Source organism: Puntigrus tetrazona, chromosome 16 (genome assembly GCF_018831695.1).
Source record: "Puntigrus tetrazona isolate hp1 chromosome 16, ASM1883169v1, whole genome shotgun sequence".
Lineage (NCBI taxonomy): Eukaryota > Metazoa > Chordata > Actinopteri > Cypriniformes > Cyprinidae > Puntigrus > Puntigrus tetrazona.
Genome location: NC_056714.1, coordinates 17,655,084 through 17,676,869, shown reverse-complemented (window position 1 = coordinate 17,676,869; position 21,786 = coordinate 17,655,084). Strand labels below are relative to the sequence as shown.

The 21,786-nt window shown below is 39.4% G+C and overlaps 1 long non-coding RNA gene across 1 annotated transcript; it reads right to left on the bottom strand.

Moving 5' to 3' along the window:
* Nucleotides 1-6,696: 6,696 nt before the first annotated feature.
* LOC122361056 lies at nucleotides 6,697-20,256 on the bottom strand. The gene is made up of 5 exons (XR_006252850.1): nucleotides 20,242-20,256; nucleotides 18,738-18,786; nucleotides 16,191-16,495; nucleotides 11,070-11,268; nucleotides 6,697-8,202 (listed from the first exon to the last, which is right to left on the bottom strand). It is a non-coding gene; the product is annotated as an uncharacterized LOC122361056 (long non-coding RNA).
* Between the last annotated feature and the right edge of the window lie 1,530 nt (nucleotides 20,257-21,786).

The window sequence follows — 21,786 nt, the reverse complement described above, 5'->3', positions numbered from 1 at the left end:
ATATATATATATATATATATATATATATATATAATGAAATAGATGTGTGGTTTTGGTTGGTTTTCACTCCCATCTTTATCTGTCAGGTGCTTCTATAAAAACTGAGTTTTGTCAGTGCCTTTTCTGGTGATTGTATTTTACTTTTTTGATGCGTCGTGATAACCTAAGAATGCATAAACTTTACATCTCACCAGTTCCAAAAAAAGTCACATTCTGACACTGATGTTGCTTTCACTCCAATGTACATGAAACGCACTAAATCCAATATTTTACTCCACATTTGAAATCTTTGCATGTAAACACATGCAACACAGTCTTTTCCAGCCTCAGTGTAATTAGACAGCGTGACTCGTTTGAAAGAAACAATTCGATCCTCTTGAACGAGGCCTCAAGTATCTTTCATTCGTGTCTAGACGTCGCTCTTTTCACAAAGTGTCTAATGTCTCGGCCTGTCGTCGTTTCTCTCCCCACGAGGCTAAACGATATTTCACTTTTTATCCGTCCTTGACACATACCATCAGTTACCACCCACTTCCCAGGATGCTCACGGAGGATGTTACCCAGTGCCATCAGGGAGCCCCAAACCTCTGTATCAGACAGAACTGGGGGTGCATGGGTATGGCAATTAGCATGAGAAAGCCACCCATCTTAGTGTGCTTATTTGACCTTTCACCCCTACTCTTTGTGCTTCTCACACAGAAGACTGGTGTGTGTGTGCAGCGCTCTACATCCATGTAGCATGGCCATGTGTTTGTTTGAAATATTAGAACAGCACTGATTAATATGAAGTAATAAATTTGAATAAAAAAAGTGTTCGATTGCATGTTACAGTTTGATATGAGACGGTTTGATAAGTCAACTCTCCCCCCCTCATGAACATGGGCACACATGTACAAGGGGCAACACACTCCCACACTCTTTCCCAGACAGTCTGGAGGACTCCATCTCATTTGCTTTTCTTCTGCTCTCCTCTCTGTCTGCGCCCCCTTTTCACGTCTGTGCTTTAATTAAGGGTTCCAGCCCCCTAAAAGTGTCATTGTGGAGTGCAGCCACTGTTCAGGCCCTCTGTTTTATGTGTGTTCCTGTCTGTCTTCCGCTTAATCCCGAGACCATATGTGATATATTAGAGACAGCATTAAAGAGCACTCTCAGAAGAGCACGGTGGCCTCCTGTATCGAGCCTTTCCCATCAAATCTCACGTCACTCCGTGATAATGAATGGACTCATATTTGTCTGAATCACGAAAGGCGTTTTGTGGGAACTTCCAAAAAAAATTAATGTTAAAACTTTGTCTTGTTAAAGCAGTACATTTCAAAAGGATAGTTCACACAATGAAATTGTATGACATTTTCACCTGTGGAACATAAAAGTATCTAATTTATTTCAAGGTTCCCAACCTTTTTCAAAATATCTTCAAAAGAAAAAGAAATTTATATTAGTGGTTATAGAACTGCCAGAATTTTTGGATGAGCTAAATACTCGCGTGTTTATCTGAAAATCTTAAGTGTCACTTAAAACCTAGATTCGGTCCATCATCTCCTATTATGATTTCTGATTCCTTCTCAAACACCTGAAATTAAAGAGCGTTTTATTTTCATATTAGAAGTGCTATGCTGAACTTAAAAATTCATTTCATTTTCCCCTGTTTTATTAATCCAGGTAGAGTTTGATCAGTCACTGTTTAAGCAGCAGATTTAGGTTTAATTCAGATTCCTAAAGGATTATGGTTGTAGTTTCTCCTAGTGGTTGCAGAGAACTGCCCGTGTGAAATTGCTGCAGCAGTAGGCAGTCAGGGTGCTGTTGAGGAAAGGATAGACAGATAGAGAGATAGAGAGATAGATAGATAGATAGATAGATAGATAGATAGATAATATTGCAGGTGGTCAATGGACGTGAAGTGTTGTTTGTTGTTAATAAAAGTTTATTTAAAGCATTATCTAGCGGGCATAATTTGTCTCTGGTCCTGTAGAGATTGCAGACCATTGCTTTAGTGAAAACTTCTGGGTTTGTACATGACCTTGGTGTTTTGTTCTAAACCAAGTGACCGGTGCCTGGAAATGTATCGTATCATTTATTTTAAAGGCTTTTCGTCAAGCCAGATGTGTAAATTAGTATAACTGATCACTCCACCTGTAGTACTGTTGTTAAAGTTTGAGGTCAGTAAGAATATATTTTAAAGAAATCAATACTTACAGCGAGTGTGCATTAAATTGATCAACATTTCTAATGTTATAAAAGATTTGAATTTCAAATGATAATGTCCTGCAATAACATTTTCCAGTTTCAGAAAAATAATAAGCAGCACACCTCTGCCTTTTCATATTTTCTTATCATTACTTTCTTATCAAAATTACAGTTCTATAACCACTGATATGAATTTCAACCTTAGTAATCAGAAATGTTTCTTGAGCAATGGATGGGCATATTAGAATGATTTCAGAAAACTCAGCTTTTAAGTAAATATAATAAAAAAGAAAATAATAACTTAACATTCAGATTAAATAAATGTAGACTTGTGAGCTATGTGAGCATAATACACATTTCTAGAAAAACATTAAAACATCTTCCTGACCCCACATTTTCAAATGAGTGCACATTATTTTTGAACTATCTTTTTCCACACCAAACCAAACACAAAATCCTCCACACCAGTGGTCCACACCAAACACAAAATCCTCAATCCCCTTGCACTGGTGGTCCTGTCAATGAGCACATTTACCTGAAACGCTTATAATAAAATGTTACAATCTGGATGTATCGTAATTAGTCCAGAACCATCGCCCATAGTCTACATTAGCATTGTATCAGTCTGCTAAAGATTGAACTTCACATTATACATTTCAGAAAGTATTCATACAATATAATGTTTTTGTAGGTGTGCAAGCCGAGGCACGAGTGTATGTTTTAATTGCTGCTAGTGTTTGTTTGTTTGTTTGTGCATATATTTGTGCTCTCTGTGTGTGTGTGTGTGTGTGTGTGTGTGAGTGTGTGTGCGCTTGCAAGTGTTGTTCTCTGCTGCAGACCTCTTTCCTCTCTGAGTCAGTGCCATCAGTTGCTACGGCAACCAGGAGGCAGCATGAAAGCTAGCGAGAGAAGACCGAGGGAGAGAGTGAGGTGGAGCATGGCACAAAGCCGACTAGCAGCAGCTGTGGAACAGCACTGGGACGCTGTGCACGTTCTCTGGGTGTGGGTGAGAGACTGTACAAGTGTGTATGTGCGTGTGGTCCTGTCTATCAGCACATAATAATACACCAAACCATATATTGTAGGAAAAAAGTCATTAAAAAAATCCTTCGTCTGCAATTAAGATTCAGCGACGTATCTGTAAATAAATACTGATATTTATCAGTGAATCTTTGTGTATCTCTGCAGCTAGCTTCCTATTGTTTCAAATTAACAAGCATTCTTCTGACAGTCTATCAGCAACTGACAGCCATTTTGACTCATTATAATGTAGAATGTGGTTCATCTTTGTGTGTATGTTGTGCGGAATGTGCTGGAAATTCATCATTCGAGATGTAAATCCAAAGTGATTCGCAAATAATGATAGAAATTATGCTCTTAAATAAAAAGGTTCCAAAAGGAGGTTTTCGCAGTGATACAATAAAGAATCATTTTGGTTCCTAAAAGAACCTTCAATTAGCAGTTCCTAAAATAATATTTTTTGTCTTAGTCTTTCACTATAAAGAACATTTGTGTTCCACAGATGAGGTTCTTTGTGGAACCACTGATGCCAATAAAGAACCTTTATTTTTGAAAGTGTAGACAGGCAGTTTTAAAGACATGTTTCAATAGTTTCTAGACACTGGAGTTTAAATCTGGTAATCATTTAGATTGTATTAATAGTAATAAAAATCAGTATAAAAACTAGCCTGGAAATCCTAATAAAATCCTCTTTTTAACTATGTTGCTGTTGCTAAAACTCTTGAAGCCTATTTTCAGCTCAGAGCGAAAAATAAAAAAGATAATTGCAAAATATAAAGTTGCATTGCATGATATCAATTCATAATTGGGAAATAAAGTCACTATTTTTTTAGCTTCGAGGTGAAAATGAGCTCTCATGTAAACAGCCTATTAAATCTACAAAATAATAGTTGCACAAACATTAGCTCATTGCAGAAACTGTATTGAGGGAATGCTGTGTGGGCTGGGAAAAGTGTGAATTTGTTTAGGTGAATGTGTTTGTGTGTGTGTGTGTTAAACCTCATTTACATCGCCAGACAGTGAGAATGGCCTTGAACTTGACCTCAGGTCTATTCTCTTGTTCCTCTCCTCCTTCTCACCCTTAAACTCTCATTGTTGCGTTGTCTGCATTGACTCCTCTCTCCGGTCCCTCGTCATTCACACACCAGCGCGGCGGGCCGGGGTGACCTCGTCCCTGCCGCACACGCCCATCGGGGCTGTCCGCTTTCCCATGAGGCAAATCCAGAGTTCGAATTCCTTTCCCACATCCTCCATCTTGTATTTACTTGCTTTTGTTTTAGCCGAGTGACTTCAGCAGCTTGAACAGGATTTGCAAACCAGGCAGACACCAGGTCAGACGCAGCTCAGGACTGGAGTGGAGCTGTCAAAGACACAATGAAATGGTGATTCATGACGATATAAGCGCTGCTTGATAAATGATATCCTGGTAATCATGAACTCTGTTTTCCCAGCTTTCATCACGATGAAAATGCAGTGTGTCTGACCTTGGTTTTGTTTTAATTTTGAAGTATTACATCACAGCTTTTAACGTTAAATTTTAGATAATAATCGTTAATGCAATGTCCTATTTTTTCCTTTCAGGATTTATTATCTCTATTTTTATGTACCACCAGTATTTGGAATTTTTTTGGCATTTCCATAAGGATTTCACATAATGCTTAAAATACAAGAGCCCTACTGTTATGTTTTCACATCAGTATCTTAATTCATTAATTGTGTCATTTTCATACAGTGCAGTTATTATTAAAATGTAAACTAAAACATTTTTAGCTCTTTTGTCATTGGCACCAGTAAATCAAAGAGCAGCATTTTTTTTCAACAAAGTAACACTGATGTTGATTTACTCTGCAGTTAGCAGATGACAGCAGTTATTTAGCATTTGATTACCAAGATGGAGATTTGAAGTCATGTGTGTGCGCCAGAAATCAAGGCTTCATCCGAAAGCCTTAATAGACAGTGTATGGAGGAAGACATCAAGTCTACTCAAATCCCTTCATCATCATTTTGAAGGCCACCGATGCATTCTTGCCAATTTTATTCCACAGTCCTCAACACATACGGTTCAGCAGTTGGTGGAAAAATTGTCAGTTTACAAGGTAAAACATATACATGCATCACTGTAATTGTATATTTAATAATATTTAATTTTTACCATCTAAAGTGATAATGCCCCACAACTGTCCCAAAATCCTAGTGATGGTAGCACACAGTAACACTTAAGCACACGGGACTAATTCTCACTATTAACTAGTAGTTCTGTGATTAATTGCATCCAAAATAAAAGTTTTTGTTTACATAATACATGTGTGCACTGTGTCCATTATGAATACATGCACATACAACATGTATTTCAAAAACATTTACATAGTTTTAAATTATATGTGCATGTGTGTGTATTAATACATAATAAATATATAAATGTATATATTTAGTTAACTGTTTAACAGCTCTAGTAACTAGTTGCTAGATGCTATTATTAAAATATTAGCTGTTTATTAGTACTTATAAGGCACTTCTACTGCATGATCGTATTCTACATGCCTAATCTTATCCAGTATTTAAATTGAACAACTATCTTACTAATTAATAATAAGCAGCAGATTAGGAGTTTCAGGCGAAAGTGAGACTGCAGGTTTGTTTTCAAAGTACCTTTTATTAATATATAGATATATTAATAGAGAGAATATAAGAATATTATTAGTACTGCTATATTTTTAGTACTATCATACTATCATATTATTATTAGTACTTTAATAACATATTACTAGAACTGTCCTTAAATAAAAGTTGTGGTCACTTGTAAGAATCCCTGAAGAGCAGTTTCTTTACAAACTGCAGACAGTTTATTCATTGACTGACTGGTGCACGAAGAACACATCTTTCTTACAATAACTCACAGATTCTCTGTCCTTCAGTTTATATTGAAATGCCAGCAGTGTTGTATGAGAGGTTTTGTTAGGTGGATGTATGACTGTTTCTTTTCTGTTCCCCTTTTGTTCTCTTTGCAGCCCAAAGGGCACAAAGACCACCATTTGCAGCACGCTGTCTCATTCACTGTAAGTGATGCTATTGAAAGTAGTCAGTGCTTTTACTAAAACTATTTTGCACACCTGTAACCTTTTTAAATGCAGTAACATTTATGGGGTTGTGGCCACTGCTGTAGCAGCCCTAAATTTTGGTTATTTAATTGAATGGTTAAAATTCAGGAACAGTTTCAGGGTCTCAGATTAGCGGCGTTACGGCCAACAGTACACTAATGCACCTTGTCTCCTGGCACACAGCCACACAGATCTGAGCGGCCAAGAAATCTTGTTGGACTGTAATACTCTTGACTGGATGTGGTTCATTGCTTGTTGATCAAACCCAGAATAAATCGTAGAGTAAAACGTATATGCTTCCATTAACTTAGAGTGCGTTTCACTTTCATAGTGCCTGTAGTATTCTTATTAAATTTGTATGTATATGTATAATATTACAGACAAAGGCAGAAGCTTGTTTTTGAAGTACAATTTTATTAATATCCATACCAGGACATTGAAAAGGCACATGTGGAAATACACAAAAAAAAGGAAACAAAAATATCTTATACACTTGCATTCAACTGCAACATGAAAGACATACAATAAGATGATGTATATAACTATAGCATTACAGGTTAAGGTATGATTTCAATTATAATTATCATTACAGGACTATGACTAATTGAAAATCACTTTCTACAAAATCCTGGAAAAATCTAGAAGTTATAAATTGCATAGTAAAGGCCCCATTTCATCAATCCATTGTCTTCACATTCACTTGATTTATCAAATTTAGCAGGGAAATAAAAAACAGATTATCTCAGTTTTACTGAAAGGATAATGCTGTAATTAAAAACGATTTTAAGAAAATTACTATAAAACAGATTGCACAATTCTCTTTAAATTGTAATACATTTTTAAAACATTTGCATACTGAACTGAACTCTTCAGCCGTGATTGATTGTAACAGAAAATACAGAGAGACATTTAGAGAGCATTTAATACCCCTTAAATTTGTTTCTATTTTGAGTGCTGCAACAGAAATGAAAAACCGCAAAAGCTAGATGAAGATGCTTTTTAGTGGCTGATGTTTGTTGTTGAAACTAGTTTTAGTAGGAATGAAATATTCACACCTACTCTGCTAAATATTCCTCGCACCTTAAAACAGATTTAACCTGCTGTCATAAATAGCCGCTCTGATCTGCCTTCTCTTCCAGGTGATTGCAAGCCCAACGCAATTGCATAGAAATTAAAGACAACAGCTCTCTGTCCAACAAGTGTGTGACACACAACACACTGAGCTGTCCAATCAGAGTGCAGTATCGTTCACAGCTGCCGTGGGTCTCATACATGCAGAATCTACAGAGCCTCACACACCATTTCTAATCATTTATGTTAGATTTTCATTCAGTTATTGGAGAGATACATTAGGGAGTGCACACTGGCCACTACATTTTCCTTTAATACTGAAAACTACCAAACTAAAAAAAAAAACAGTTTGTGTGTTATAAAGTGCATTATGCTAAAGATTGTACCAAGACAGACTAGATAGAGCTGTGCTATATTTATTATAATACATTTTTAAAATCTCTTTCCTTTTATCAAAAAGTACCTAAATGCCTTTAAAAATGACATTACATTTATTATTGAACTACTTCTAAATCTTTTTATACTTGAACAATCCCAAACAAGTGCGCTTGTCCAAATACACAATGTGTTGAGTACTTTGACCCGGACCTGTACAAAGAGTTTCTCTCATCTTCTCCACACACACACACACACAAACACATGCATATACTCAGCTCACAACATTAGCCCTGCTTCAAAAATGCCAAAGACTGAAGTCATGTACAACTATTAAAGTGCTGTCTTTTATCTGATGTTGGGGCACATGCATAGTAAAGACCCGTTTGACTCCGTCAGCCCATTTCAGCTTCGATCCTCCATTTAATGGATTTCACGTCATCACTCTAAAAACCTGAAAAGACACAAAAGTAACATGAAATGCGTTTAGTAAAATAACCATAAATCTGACCACGAATGCTGTCAGTTTATCTAATCAGGACCGGCCTTTGCATTTAAGATGAATATTTTCAGTTTTTTAGGATACTTTAAGAAGGCAGCGAGTGCCAGGTTGGGAGATTGAGGCCGAAGTTGACGGTGCCTGTGCTCTTGGTACGACATGGAACTGAAGCAAAGAGGAGGCATGTGACAGAACCTAAACCCGGAGAACTCCAGAGTTTAGTCGCTCCACGCGGCTTAAACAAGCAACTCGAGGCATGCAGGTGATTAAGAACATAAGAGCTGATCAAACATCCACATTCGTTTATATTTATAGAGTTGCAATGACTCTATCCCTCTGTTTCATTGTCAGAAAACGGGATAAGTGGAAGCTTGTGTATGATGGCCGCGTTGGTATCGTGCAGCAAAAGACGCACCGCCCTCTTTGCTTCTCTTTCTTTCTTTCTTTCGCATTTCCCTCTCTCCCTCCGGTTGTCTTCCCTAAATGAATACTCATTGGAGTGTTACTGTGTCTCTGTCTCCCTCCTCCTGTCCCGGCTGAATAGAAGACTGAATTGAGCAAACAGTCAGCCTGTCAGCTCAATAGGCAGTCTGACCATGAACTCCGAGTCCTTCCCAGGCACCCAGCATCATCGTCAAGAGGGGGAGGGAGAGACAGAGAAGGGGGGGGGAGGCAGACAGACTCAGACTTTGGGGGGCCCCGGTGCCCATTTTTTGGGGGAGCCTCGTCGTGGTGGTTCCCAAGGCTGGTGCCTGCATGGAGAGGCGAGAGCAGCTGCTCAGAAAAGGGGAGCCTTGTGTGTGTGTGTGTGTGTGTGTGTGTAGACGGGAGAGTGTCTGCCCCTTTGCCCAAACCCCAGCCACCTCGCACGCTCCCAGACGCAAGCTGCTGCAGATTCTTTGCTCCTTTTTTATCTGATGTGCTTTGGCTTTGTTTTTACTGTGCATAATTTACTGTGCCGTCCCTCTCAGCCGCTCTTCCCCCCAGTTTGCCACCTGTTTACTGTGGCGCACTTAGATTACCGAAAACAATGACATGATTGTAAGCCCAGTGTGACTGCAATCCTGTAATTCTCTGCTACCTGCATTAAGAGTTTTATCACTCTTGAATTATTGAATACTTGTTTTGAAATATAACATAATAGTGTGAAATTACATTTTTAATGTTATAAAAGTGGAGAAAAGGAAATGATTGCTCTCATTTATGCTAGATGGCATTTTTTGTATGGACATCCGCTTCTGTTAGCTAGCCTAGTAATGCACTACTGTTCAAATTTCATAAAATTCAATTTCTTTTGTAGAAATTACTTCTTTTATTCAACAAGAGCTTAATAAAAGTTGCTCATTAAAAGTTTATCAAAAGTGGTTTCAATGCTGCTTTTATGAAATTTTTTCGAATTGAAATATTATCAAGCACCGCTGTTTTCAACATTTTATATATATATATATATATATATATATATATATATATATATATATATATATATATATATATATATATATATATTTATTTATTTTTGTACTTTTTTTTTTTTTGAATCGGCATATTGAAATTATTTAAAAGTTATTTCAAATATTTCACAATATTACAGTTTTTACTGTATCTTGATCAAATAAATTCAGCTTTTGTGAGCATAATAGACTTCTTTTAAAATACTTACACTTTTGAACAGTGGTGTATTTTCAGAAATAATATGGTTTCTGCTATTTTATAAACTTCTCTAGGTTGGTAAACCTTGACTGGAATACAATGCTAGAACAAAAAGTACTAAAAATTAATTTTTGGACATGTTCCATGTTACTACAGTATAACACAGAAGTGTTATGTGTACCATGTGTACCATGGTATTGCCATTTAATACCATCATTGTAACTCATGATACTTTGGTGGCACCGGACATTTTTGTAAGTGAATACAGCTAACATGCACCTTCTTCACTGGGACAAAGGTCCTGAGCTCTGGACCTACGCTGGTCCTCCACTGTATCTCCTCTCTCATGGTATTGTCTGGAATTTCAGTGATGGGACTTAAACAAAGGTAGCCCTCTGAGAGAATGAAGGACAATGGCCTGTATTGTTTACTTTGCTACCTCACTTAATCAGGCACAGCCAGCTCTAATTGGTGTTTTGGTTAAGCGGTTTTTAAACTTATAGCTTCCTGGCCTTAATAACAGTTCAGCACAGTAAGCTCACCATGAAGAACAATACTGGACTTGTCTGGCCCGACACTCTTAGAAACCAAGACATACAAAAGGATCCCGTCCTCAATGAGACCTCTCTATCATGCTCTTTGCTCCTACTCCTGCTTTCTCGTAGCATGTTTTCCCATCGGTTTGTCTTTAAATAGATACTACATAATCTGAGATGTCCGCTTATAGTTATGTAAGACTAAAAACAGCTATGCATTTTGTTCATTCAACCTCATGGGAAAGCTAATATCGCGACGGCCACAGCTGAAAGCATGAGGGAAGTCTTGCTGTTCTTCTCAATAATGGCAGCACGCCATCTCCATGGCTGGCATGGTACGACGACGGGGCAGCAGAATCCCTGATGGCGATCTATTCAACGTTGATGCCCGCAGATGCAGCTCTGCCTCAGCCATTGTGCCGGGGAATGATTTAATGCAAACGACTACAAAACATCTCCCGGCCCCCTTCAGCGCCTATCACAAGCAGGACGTGTGATATTCACAATTAACAAACACATCTGCTGTAATGAACAGTGCCTTCGAGCAGGGGGAGCGAGAGGGGGACAGTATGTGTAAACGAGAAGAGGCGAGAGAGAGGAGGGTGTGAGACGCAGGAGAGAGATGGTGGGTCATACCTGCTTATTTTCCACTTCCATTTAATGCCCGCTTGCTCTAAGATGGTGGCTTTGTGCAAACTGCATCTCGTGACGGGAGGAAGGGGGCAGGCGAGCAGCGAAGGGGAGGGGAGCAGCAACGCCAGCAGGACTACAGCCACACATCCGACCTGCCCCGCTTCTTCACTCTTTCCTTTCCCTGGCATCAAGGATGGTTGGTCTGTTTGAGAGTGAAAACGGAAAGATGAAGGGCATAAATGCATCAGCATGTGAGGGCATAAGCAAGATCGGGCATGCGCGCGCACACGCACACCTTTTCATGTCTGTTCTCATGGTAAAGTCTGCCCTGAGCATGCAAATGACTTTCATTATGCAAATGCATGCAAATCAGACCCAACCATCTGAGAATCAAGGCTGGGAAAAAATCTACACAGAGATATTGAATGAAAGAGACAGAGAGTGAAGGATAAATCCTTTGGGTGGCAGGAGGCAGCTAACAGAACTAAACGCCGTGTGGAGGAAAAACAGTGTCCCAGAGAGCACAAAAATGGCTGTTTAAGATTGGAACACTCTTTCTTCATGGCATTTAAGCGTGCACACAAAACCCTTATTTGAGTGTTAAAAAGCTCACAATATCTGTAGCTACTGGTCCATGTCACAGTTCTAAAATAAATATTGAAAGTTGCTCTGAAAGTATGCATGTTGACAGAGCTCTGGAAGCATAATGGAAATGGAAGTCAGATAAATCACAGGGAAAACATTCATTTGGGTGGAGGATAAAACGTTAGATCAGGGTGAAAAATTATATTTCCTGTCCACCTCATACAAACACAGTTTTACCAATTTAACTTTTTACATTGTGTTTTATACGTTTGACTTGAATAAAAAAAGGTATTTATTAAACTAAAATTATATGTATACATATGAAACGACTGTATTGTATTCTACTCGTTCTTTGCTGTTTTTAGGGGGTTTTTTTTGGTAAAATTTGAAAATTGTACACCATATTTTTTTTCTTATTGGTCACCTGCCACAATGGCTGGCAGATAAGGCAAAAATACTAGCCTCTACCCAGAGAGCACCAGAATAACCAGTACCATCCCAAAATTGAAACCCAAATCTCGCAGGTACATCTTATGGCGTATCTTTAGAGGATGGAGTATGAATCCCTGTTAATCATCTCGGAAGCTCAGGGAGTCTTTATTGTCTGGTGGAGGTCCCACAAGGGAAAACAACGGGAAAACAACTCAGCATGGTGGACTAGTCTTTACTTCGAGTAATTTCTGAGATTGCTGAAGTAGAGATGGTCTTTGTTTTAAGGTGCCGTTAGCCAGGCCGGAGTGTGAGAGAGTTGGCTGAGGGGTAAATAAAGAGGGATTGAAGGGGTGGGGTTCTGCTGAAAGGCAGCAAACCTTCCCTAATTGGCACTTGACATTTTTTTGCTGTGGCTGGATAAAGTGGACCCTCTCTTAAGACCACTCCAAACGCTTGCTGGAAAAGTGCCTTATGCAAATACTGCAAATAGGAACCATTGTCAGGCATCTGACATTAACAGCTGAGGTAACAATAGGACTGTGTGCTTTCAGTGGACATGTAGGTGTGTTGAAGAGAGCGCAGGACAATGTGGCAGAGAGTGGACAGCATGTGAAAAGCCATCCAAATGATGCTTCAGTTAGAAAAAAAGTCATTTCACCAGAGCGAGCACTAGTTCGCCATGCCAAGCTTTCAACAGAGTGGCCCATTAAAATCAGACAATCGAGCAGACGCATGATTTTACAACATCCGAATATTTGTTTTCTTTAACTGCTCACATTTCTTAAATCTGTGAGTGTAAATAATTCATATAGCAGCGTTCGTGTTATTTTTCAGCTGTTTTCAGACACGGTCTAAACACGAAGCCATTGTGCAATTACCCATTCATTCCTTTAGACTAAATTTGAAATGAGAACGGTGTGGTCTTCTTGTCGCTGTACAGCGTGTGATGAATCAGCCTTTCATGTAGTCAGGACAGCGTTTGGCTACACCTGTTACTGCTGAGTGTTTAATCCCCTTTGTGTGTGTGGGCCCATTGACTTCTCTAACAGCCTAAAGGGAATTCACAGTTCTTTGGGGCGACGTTAGGGCAGGAGGGGGTCAGAGAGAACGGCGTCTATTCCTCAGTTTCCTCTCCAACAGTGCAGCCATTTTGGGGCTCTGTTGGTGAGTTCCGTCCAAAGAAAGAGAAGCATTGCCGGGGGCAGGAATCAGAGCGGTGCTCACCAAAAGCAGCCTGGCTGATGTGACTGGGACGCTGTCAAAAGGTTGGTAAAGGAATCCATTGTCTCTGTGACAAGTGGACTGGCTCTATTGACAGTACAGTTGACGGGAGAGGGGAGGAGGGTGGTAAAGATAAGGGCACAATGCCTGGTTTTCTAGTTGACACTTCAAGTTCGAAATGCTAAGTGCAAGAAAACTGCCATTCGCGCTTTTCCTTTCTGTTCCTCTGTTCCCTGCTGTCCAGACAAACAGCGAGGAGACCGTTCTGAGTTTGATTAGAAGCCAGCAGCAATAGCATTCATTATTCCTCACATGCCTTGACATGTCCAGCTTGAATGCTATACCTGCTACCTTCATGCTGAATAGTCAAGGCATTCTAACCATTTAAGTAAGTTGCCAAGAAGCATCATGTCACTAATATACAACTAAAGAATGTACTCAGAGTCATTTCTCAAACTGTGGTTTGGTGCTTATTGTAACTATGACAAGATGGGCGTTTTACAGCTATGCTGGTGTAAAGGAGGCAACAAGAAAACGGATGCAAATCAAGCCAAATCAAGATGACGAGGATTGATATGATCTGCTACAGGTAAGTTTCAGTTTAGGTCTTTTTGATAATAAATGCATTTATAACAGGAAAGCAGGCAAAATCTGGACAAAACATGTCTCAAAGCTTTGACAGTTTTGGAATTATAGCAAAAATTCTAAAGCTGACATTTTAGTAAAAGTAAATGAAAGTAAGTTAAAAGTCATTCATTTCCAATGGAGTGTAGCTTTGGATTTGATTTGAATTTTTGGATTTGATTTGAGCTTCAGCTGCATTAAAATATTTGAATTTTTGAGGCTAGACCGAATGCAAGACCCAGACTGAAAGACCTACAGTAGTCTATTCAAAATATAATTCATAATACTCAACTACAACCATTTCTCTAAAATGGACAGTTACGAGTCCAAAATGCTGGAAAAATGCAAAATTATTCTTTTAGAATGATCAAGTTATTAATAATGTTGATTAGCACTAGAAAACATACTATTGCTTTCAGTTGTATTAATGTACATTTTTTGTGTGTGGATTTGAAAAATTATTTATTAGTTTTACCATAGTAAGTGGTGTACAATGACTTCTTCACATCCAGTTTGAATGTTTTACAGGATTGCCATTATTGAAAGCAATGTGACAAATCACAGCTTTTGCCAGTGATATCAATACATTTGTTCAGTAGAAACTGCTCTGAAACATTGGAGGACATGATCTAGTCAATGCTAATGTGCATGTGGAGTTTTTAAACACATGTACACACATTTAATCGATCTCATTTATTTAATCTCAGTGACAACATTCAAACTCTATTAGTCTATTGCTCTGAAAGATGTACAGTTTAATCCCTGCACCTGCAATGCAGCAGCAGCACTGTTAGTAGCTACAGCAGTAATGCAGCGGCTCACTACATAGATTCCATTTTCAACTGTTAAAATGTACCTGTTACTCAATAGCATTCCTAAATCAAAAGTTTGAATCCTCTGTAATCTGTTAATTCCAGATGAGATTCTTTAAATCTCATTTAACACGTCCAAAGGTGTGATGATCTGGTGGCTTATGTCCATCCACTGATCACAAGCAAAACAGTGAAGGAGAATTGTGATGTTGGCCTCCTAATGGCCAAAGACTCTTCAGGTTCAGCTGCTGAACCCAAAGACCTGTATTCAGGACCATCCCTTGCTTTTCCACTTAGAAAGCGGCCATCCCGGAGCTGGCTCAGTCCCAGTCCCATTTATAACCCAGCCAACTGTCACATCCAATCAAGAACTTCTCAGCACAAACTTAACAAATTTGCGTTCAGACAATTGTCATTTGTTTCTCAGCGCTGGCTCAAGGTCCGAATGCATCCGAAGCTTAGAATAGCAGCCAAATTTGTGTGGGAAAGCTTTAGCCTGTTAATTATTCAAACGCATGAGTTGAATTGAGAGAGTCCTGAAAAAGACAATGGGGTCTCAACTCACCAACCTTGGTGAACAAAGGTAACGAGTGAATGAGCTTTGTGCGTTCGCTGCAGACTAATACTGCGGAAAGCACCGGACTGGGTGTTAGACAGGCACCCGTGGGTGATCGTCATGTGGCCCTAGTGTTAAGCCTCAGCCTGCTGCTTTGTGCTTTGAGACTAGCAGCTTACAGATTAAACATGATCATGTTTGATCAACTCACTACTGCCCTGCATGTTCGCATAAACCAGGTTTTATCCATACAAATCCGCAGTTTCTGTGTATTAGAATTTTAGATTCTCGTTCTACAAAATAACCTACATTTAATCAGTGTATCCTGCTGATATTTGTTCAGCATTACTTTCATTCTATGCATTATAATGTAATGAAAGTTGTTGCCTACTGGCGTGAATGTGCATTTTTCCTGTTCCTTTTCATTTACCCTTGTTTACAATGTGTCTGTGAATTGAACATCCCATTTATTTGTCTAATACTAGCCAGATCTAGTCCCTGAGTAATGCATTTTACATCAAAAGACATTGCAGTCGAGTTTGAACATTTCATATCCGCTCTTATGATTTGTTTGCTTTCATTTTTCATGCACATAAGTATGACAAATATGAACAAGCTCCATAACAGGCTTCTCAGAAAAAAAAAACAAAAACAGATAGCTGTTTTGTACTTGCATATTCCTTTAGTTCTAGGTTAACGCACCTTTAAAAATCGTATTAGCACCAACTTAGAGTGGAAACACTATTTTTACATGCTTTATAAGGAGGGTAATTACAAGTATTGGGCATTACAAGGAAAGATGATGCTGCATAATTCTTTATATGAGAAGGAGGGAGCAATCATTGCTTGTTTGTCGAACAAAAAATAACCGTGTAGGAAAAAAATGTTGCTTACCTTCTCAATCAGCACTGATGGAGGCCATTTTGTGACTTGCTCTCGCAAGATGCAGAGATTGAAGAGGAGAGAGAGTGAGGGAGATTTAGGAGGAAAAAGAGAAGAGGAGAGGAGAGGAGTACAGATCTCAAGGTGGGGTGATGCCTTTCAGGTGTGTAATGGGATTCTTGTTACTTTCGGTTATCTAGCTTTATGAAGAATGAATAACACTCATACAGCTAGATAACCAAAGATAACAGCCAACCCCTCCGGCCACCCGTCCTCTTCCACCATATGAAAAACCCAACCGGGGGTTGAACTGGGACCTAAAAAGAGAAGAATTTTTTATTAGCTTTGTAATTAGGACTGGATTGAAGTCAACTGTATTTAGCATTGAACACTAGTGTTAATTAAAGCTGATGTGTTTAACACAAGTCATTCGTTAATGATCATGACTGTGCTAGGATAGACTACTAATTATTTCCTTTCAATGCTGACTGGTAAAAACCTGCTAGCATAAACTTGGCTATGAGTTCACCGGTCTGTTAATCCAGTCTGAACTGGTTTTTAGAGATGCAAGGGGGTTCATTCACTGCTTGTTGTCTCTGTCTTACATTTGCAGGCTGATCATTCTCCCTGGGTGAGAGATGGCTTCAAACGCATCCCGCAAAGGCTGGGATTTATTTTTAAATGGGAAAAAAGACCCTGACTGTGCTGGTGGAAAAAAGCAAAAAGAATAGTAACACTGGTTGTTTTAGTTTTCCGCAAATTTACCCTCAAGTCGCTGTTGTTTGTGTTTGAAAAGCCTGTCTTTCAGTGCTAAGTGGCAGAATCATGAGGTCTCTCTCTCTCGGTTTCTCTCTCTCTTTCTCACGACTCTCAGTCAATCTGATTTTATGCAAATAAAAGAGGAGCTGGTCCAATTAAAAGCCTTTGTGTGAGAGGAGCCCTTCCCCATGCACTCTCAGAGGTGTTGCAATCAAAGAGAAGAGAGGGAAAGGGAGAGAGAGTGTCATCACTTATTACAGCCTTTCAAGCCTAGTGAAAATGGCGACACAGGGGCGAGTTCAAACACTTTTATTTACTCTACACACAGCTCATCATCTAATTATTTTACTAACGGCACCAGCACATTGTTAACTGGACAGAATGTCCTCAGCCAACTAGCCTTTTTCATAGTAAATTAGAATGCTAGAATATTTCCCTGTAAATGAACAATTAGCACACACAAACATGCTTATATAATACACAGGTAGACATACACATGCACTGAGCCAAAAGAAAGAAAACCTTACAATTGCATATTAAAATTTGAATACAATAATAATAATGTTACTATTATATTATAATTATTATGAGCATTCTTATCTCACGCTAGCATTATAACAACGGTAATAAAACCATTAAATAATAATATTTTATTTAAGTTTGTTTTTTATTGTTGTTTCTGTGATATAATCACGTCGCTTGTGTTCACGTCACGTGATGCGTCACAAAGGTTTCCTGTTTTTTGCCGGCCTACTGCAAAAATATTGATTGATGAAAAAAAAAAAATAACGGAAAGGGTACATTAATTAACTTATCTGTTAGATTTGACCGTAACTTGGTTTCATAAACGCGTCTTTAAATCTAGTCATCTAACACCGCAAAGACAAAGTCGTGATTAGCTGTTTTTGTATGAGAAGCGATTAGCTTTAGGCTAAAAAAAGAAAAAAAATGACTGTTTAGGTTTTAAATATTAATCATTCAAATCTATACTAAAATACACCTCTACTTTAGAATTTTATCAGAATAAATAAGCTACAAATGACTGACCCTAGGTTTGAATTAAGAATGGCTATCGTAGGAATAAGCGACTAGAGGAGGCATTCATTGGCCTGTTTGTTTCTTTGTGTCTGTTTGCGTCTTTAAATATAGTAGGCTATATCTGAATTTATTTTAAGGATTGTCTCGGTGTGAAAGACGTGCAAGACAACATGGACAACGCAGTTCATTTTATTAGCTGTTTACGAGTAACTAAAAACCTATTAACGTGTGAATTAAAAATGAAGCAATTAAATACGAATTAGAAACGAACATTAATAGACTATAAAAATGGCCTACTAAAGACCGACAAAAAGAGTTCGACGAAACTTGAATGAAAGTTCATTTGATAACTGAGTCAAACTTAATTAGAAAGTTTGTTACGTTCAACTAAATATCGTTTTGGCCAATTTATCGAGGAGCTTGCTTTAAAAACAATTGGAAAAGATTCGAGTTTTGTCAATTAAACTGGTCATTATTTTTTCAAATGTGCGTTTTATTCGTATTCACTATTTTAGCTGTAAGATACAATAAAATAAAAACGCAAATCTAAATGTTCTTTAAATGTAAAATTAAGCATAATCATAAAAAGCTATCTATGCTCTCTACTTCACGCACTACAAATGGATCCGTGGTTGTGTGTGAGTGTGTTTGTAGCCTGTGTGTGTGTGTGTGTGTGTGTGTGTGTGTGTGTGTGTAGACATATAGGTTAATACGATAACAGTACAATTATTAAAATAAGAACGTCTTTATATTTGTAGCTACCTGTGTAAGTTGTCCCTCGTGTAAAACCTCTCTTTCTCTAACGGACGTCCTATTGGGAAAAAGAAGCAAAGAGAGAACAACGTGAGAAAAGGACTTGTGTCTGATTTTTTTTTAACTTTAGAAATTCCTTACAGCGGTGCATAGTATATATGGGAATGATACAGGCCAGTTCTAACAGCCCCCGCACGAGCAGCGGAGTTATGAGCTAGACCACACCTTAACGTCCCCGATGGGGCTTTTATGAACGAACCCGGTATAGCCTATAACCTCTAACAACTTTTTTTAAAGTGTCACAAATTTACAATGTCCTTCGCATAGGCTACTTTAAACCGCCGATATCCCAGCCCGCTGCAATCAATGAGCACGGTGTATAATGCAGGAGAGGGGGACGAGAGTTGTGACATCCGTAAGATTTCAATCCACGAGCGACGCTGGTCATCCTTCGGTCAGCTGTCACAATCGTATTGTTAATATTTAATAATGTAGCCCTGCAGAGTCTACGCGTGTAGACCATATATGTACGTGTGATATTTTACAAACCGATAAAACCAAAACCTAATCGATTGTAACGTTCTTCGGCGTTCGCGTAAGACAGAGGGAAACGCGCGTGAAAGAGGCACGTGGAGAGAAGATATTCGGCCTTGTGATAAATCTGAACGCTGGCCATCGGGATTAGTCACGTCATGCGCACAGGCCTCTTTCTCATAAACACCACACGATACAAATTACAGTCGTTCGTGCCGAGGTTTTTTTTTTAGAAACAATTATTGAGTGCGTTTGCAAAGTGCCTGTTTTGTAAATACACGTCGTAAGCTTCCCCGCGTCGCGTAGTTTCAGTGAATCGTACGAACGAATTATTCCCGTTGTTCTTGTTTTATTCCGTGGCTTAATGATGAAAGGAGATTCGGTCGAAACTCGTAAAATAAACCACGAGCTATCTCCCACTACCTGTTTATCACAAAACTGATAAATGTTATAGATGGAGGCTTTTAATTGAAACGTAAAGCTCACTGCTGTAACTCTAATTTCTCCTTTTAAAAACGCAGTTGACGCTGACGTTCACAGACCAAAGATACGCAAGTGATAATTAAATAAAAAAAAAAAAAAAACACTGACTTGTTAATTGCCAGTGATTTACAAATTAGAGCAGTGGAACAAATACTGACTTATGAGTTGAGTCTTCCAAAAGCGAATCCGTATAACGGACTCCTAACCTTCAAACCAGCTACTGGCTTCTTTCTATGTAAAATTAGATGACAACCGTTATGTTACTGTTGACTATTTTGCGTTAATTGCTTCCAAGACTGACGCACGCGCCCTCATCACCTCCAACAGCAGCGCGTCTCGAGCGCCAAACCCTACGAGGACCGCTACACGCGCAACCTGTTCCGGGACTTATTTCTACCAATTCTCGCTTCGCCCTGAAAAACGCGATCGCAGAATCCGCGCGACGGCTTTGCGGATGCATTCCACAGTGCAGACGTAAATATTAGCGCATACTCACTCCTATTCGCGAGCGTCGACGATCTTTAGGCGGGATCGCGGTGATAAATGCGCGCGTGCCAGCTGCGTGCGCTCCAGAATGTTGTCTGGCGCTTCGGTCCTCCGCTTCATGGCTGCAGCTCCGCGTGACGTTGCAGTGGCCCCATCCATTCAGCGTCTCCGTATCGGGCTGCACGCAGTCTTTTCACCCATATTTCCCATTGAGATGCTCCTCTCCTCCCCTATGGAGAGTGAAATGAGCTGCTCGTTGTCCCCCCTCTTATCATTCCGCGTATTAAACGCTTGTGGGCCTCGACCTGCAAGCCAAAAAACATATAGCATATTTTAATCCCTCCCCTTATGACACGTTGCGGGTACAATTTGTCCCCACCCTCTTGAATTAGCAATGCAAGGCTTTTTAAATGTAAGGAGAAGCGTTTTAATTTGCGCTCTTTTGTTAACAATTCCAGCAGCAGGATAAGTTGTCTCTATAGCAGGTGTTCCATGTTATAATATTTATAAACTGACGTGCAAGGACTAACTTTTGTTTAGTGTAAATGCTCTCAAATAAGAACATTTTCTGTGTAAATACACACGCTTGCTATGCACCATGTGTTTGATTTTCTATATCTGAGCCTCGGGAAGGCCTCGATTGTTGTGAAGCAGTGGTGAAATAAGTGCCTTTTGTAGAAAAACCAAGAACACTTTGACTTAGAGACTCCTTTAACTGTAACCCACAGTCTAAATCAAGTGCACTCGCTCCCAGCAACCCTTTGTCTTTGGCTTTTTCTCTGTAAGTGTCTAGGAATGCGACCACTGAATCGACAGGGTGAAACCGTGCAAATCAGCTTTAACCGTCAGGACCGAGAGTAGACCCCAGACAAGGGGACAGAAAGGGGTCTCGGTCGGTTGATTATCATAAGAATCAGATCGCTGGGGATAAAAATCTCCTTTGAATAAATTAGCGGTTCAATAGGAGGCGCGACTGCCAAATAGACAACTCTGTCAGAGGCCGCTGGTCTTGGTTTTTCCATCAGTCGTCTGAGTCCCCTTTTTCTAAAAGCTCAGACTCTTAATGCATTCTCTGTCTCAAATTCCATCGATTTCCATCGCTTGTTGTTCTTTCTCTAGATCTGGATAGCACGCGAAAGCCGCAGTTACCAGGGCACCGGGGGGCGCGCAGGCCTCGAACCCTTCGTGAAAGCCAACCCGCCGAGGAGTAATGAGTTAGAGATAATGCGCCAAGGCATCGCGTTCGCCAGAGACGCTGTGAGAATCAGACAGACAGCGCTCAGTGATGGCACGTCCCAGGGTCATTATCAGTTATCGACCGACAACATGTTTCTACTAGTTCGTCGCTTTAACGCGTCTCAGTCGTTTCCCGATGGATTCTCCGGCACATTTATCACTAGGAGGATCTATGAAAAACAAATAAACACTTTGCGTTTTATGGTTTTCCACTTTAGATCTCAGGCCGGTGGATAGGCTAATAAAAACCACACTGGTGAAAAGTAGGAAGTTCCAAAGCTCCAGATTTGGTTTCTCCTTCCAAACAGCCCCGTCCATC